The sequence below is a fragment of the Panthera onca genome, chromosome C1 (genome assembly GCF_046562875.1).
Source record: "Panthera onca isolate mPanOnc1 chromosome C1, mPanOnc1 haplotype 2, whole genome shotgun sequence".
Taxonomy (NCBI): domain Eukaryota; kingdom Metazoa; phylum Chordata; class Mammalia; order Carnivora; family Felidae; genus Panthera; species Panthera onca.
This window is the reverse complement of record NC_138346.1, coordinates 148,533,389-148,535,746: the sequence shown is the minus strand read 5'-3', so window position 1 is coordinate 148,535,746 and position 2,358 is coordinate 148,533,389. Positions and strand designations below refer to the sequence as shown.

General features: G+C 43.0%; 1 pseudogene; it reads left to right on the top strand.

Moving 5' to 3' along the window:
- The first annotated feature begins 1,381 nt into the window (after window positions 1-1,381).
- On the top strand, window positions 1,382-2,146 carry LOC132672475 (large ribosomal subunit protein uL16-like; annotated as a pseudogene).
- The last annotated feature ends 212 nt before the right edge of the window (window positions 2,147-2,358 follow it).

The window sequence follows — 2,358 nt, the reverse complement described above, 5'->3', positions numbered from 1 at the left end:
CGGGTGAAGGTCCAAACCACCACTACGAGTAGGAAGATAGAGGAACCAGAGTCACAACAACAGAGAGCACACAACACATTCCAAAAAAACACCTCCTAAAGGGCCAGGCCTGGACAGAGTATGACCCCTTATTAATTTAGTAGTGCTTGCAGATGCAGGATACATAACAAGCTATTAAAACACATAAATGACAGAAAACTAGCCAAAATGATGAAACGGAAGAATTCTCCTCAAAAGAAACTCCAGGAAGAAATGACAGCTAGAGAATTGCTCAAAACAGATATAAATAACATATCTGATCAAGAATTTAGAATAATAGTCATAAGATTAGTAGCTGGGCTTGAGAAAAGCATAGAAGACAGCAGAGAATCTACTGCTCAGAGATCAAGGAACTAAGAGTCATGATGAATTAAGAAACATAAATGAGGTGCAAAATAAACTAGATGCATTGACAGCAAGGATGTAGGAAGACAGGGGAGAATAAGTGAAATAGAAGATAAAATTATGGAAAATGATAAATCTGAGAAAAAGAAAAGAAAATACTTGACCATGAATGGGGAATTAGAGAATTAAGTGATTCAATGAAATGTAATAATATCCATTTCATAGGAGTTCCAGAAGAAGAAGAAGAAGAAGAAGAAGAAGAAGAAGAAGAAGAAGAAGAGGAGAAGGAGGAGGAGGAGGAGGAGGAGAGAGAGAAAGGGGCAGAAAGTTTACTTGAACAAATTATAGCTGAAAACTTCCCTAATCTGAGAAAGGAAGCATACATCCAAATCCAGGAGGCACAGAAAACTCCCTTCAGATTCAACAAGAATAGGTCCTCTCCATAGCATATCATGGTGAAACTGGCAAAACACGAAGACAAAGAGAGAATTCCAAAAGCAGCTAAGGACAAATGGTCCTTAACCTACAAGGGTAGACACATAAGAGTAGTAGCAGACCTGTCCACTGAAACTTGGCAGGCCAGAAGGGAGTGGCAGGAAATACTCAATATGCTGAATAGGAAAAATATGCAGCCAAGAATCCTTTATCCAGCAAGTCAGTCATTCAGAATAGAAAGAGAGATAAAGGCTTTCCCATACAAAAACTGAAGGAGTTCATGACCACTAAACCAGTCCTGCAAGAGATCTTAAGGGGAACTCTGTGAGTGGAATGCTACAAAGACTACAAAAGCCCAGAGACATCACCACAAGCATGAAACCTATAGATAACACAGTGATACCAAATCCATATCTTTCATTAATAACCCTGAATGTAAATGGACTAAATGCCCCAATCAAAAGATATAGGGTATCAGAATGGATAAAAAAACAAAAACAAAAACAAGATCCATCTATATGCTGTCTACAAGAGACTGATTTTAGACCTGAGGATACCTTCGGATTAAAAGTGAGGGGATGGAGGCTCTTTTCCTTCGGCGCGCCACTGAAGATCTTGGTGTCGCCATGGGCCACCGCCCCACCCAGTGTTACTGGTATTGTAAGAACAAGCCGTATCCAAAGTCTCGTTTCTGCAGAGGTGTCCCTGATGCCAAGTTCCACATTTTTGACCTGGGGCGTAAGAAGGCAAAAGTGGATGAGTTCCCACTGTGTGGCCACATGGTGTCAGATGAATACGAGCAGCTCTCCTCTGAAGCCCTGGAGGCTGCCCGAATTTGTGCCAACAAGTACATGGTGAAAAGCTGTGGCAAAGATGGTTTTCACATCCGGGTGCGGCTCCACCCTTTCCATGTCATCCGTATCAACAAGATGTTGTCCTGTGCTGGAGCTGACAAGCTCCAGATAGGTATGCAGGGTGCCTTTGGAAAGCCCCAGGGCACAGTGGCCAGGGTCCACATTGGCCAATCATCATGTCCATCCGTACCAAGTTGCAGAACAAGGAGCATGTGATTGAGGCCCTACGTAGGGCCAAGTTCAAGTTCCCTGGCCGCCAGAAGATCCACATTTCCAAGAAGTGGGGCTTTACTAAGTTTAACGTGGACGAATTTGAAGACATGGTGGCTGAAAAGCAGCTCATCAAATTAGGGTCAAATACATCCCTAATCGTGGCCCCTTGGACAAATGGTGGGCTCTGCACTCATGAGAACCTCAGCACTGCCCTTCCCCATTCATGCCCACCAATAAATCCTGCTTCCTGTCTAACAAAAAAAAAAAAAAAGTGAGGGGATGGAGAACCATCATGCTACTGAAAGTCAAAAGAAAGCTGGAGTAGCCATACTTATATCAGACAAACTAGACTTTAAACTAAAGGCCATAACGAGATGAAGAAGGGCATTATATCATAATTGCATCAAGAATGCTAACAATTATAGGGGCGCCTGGGTGGCTTGGTCGGTTAAGCGTCCGACTTCGGCTCAGG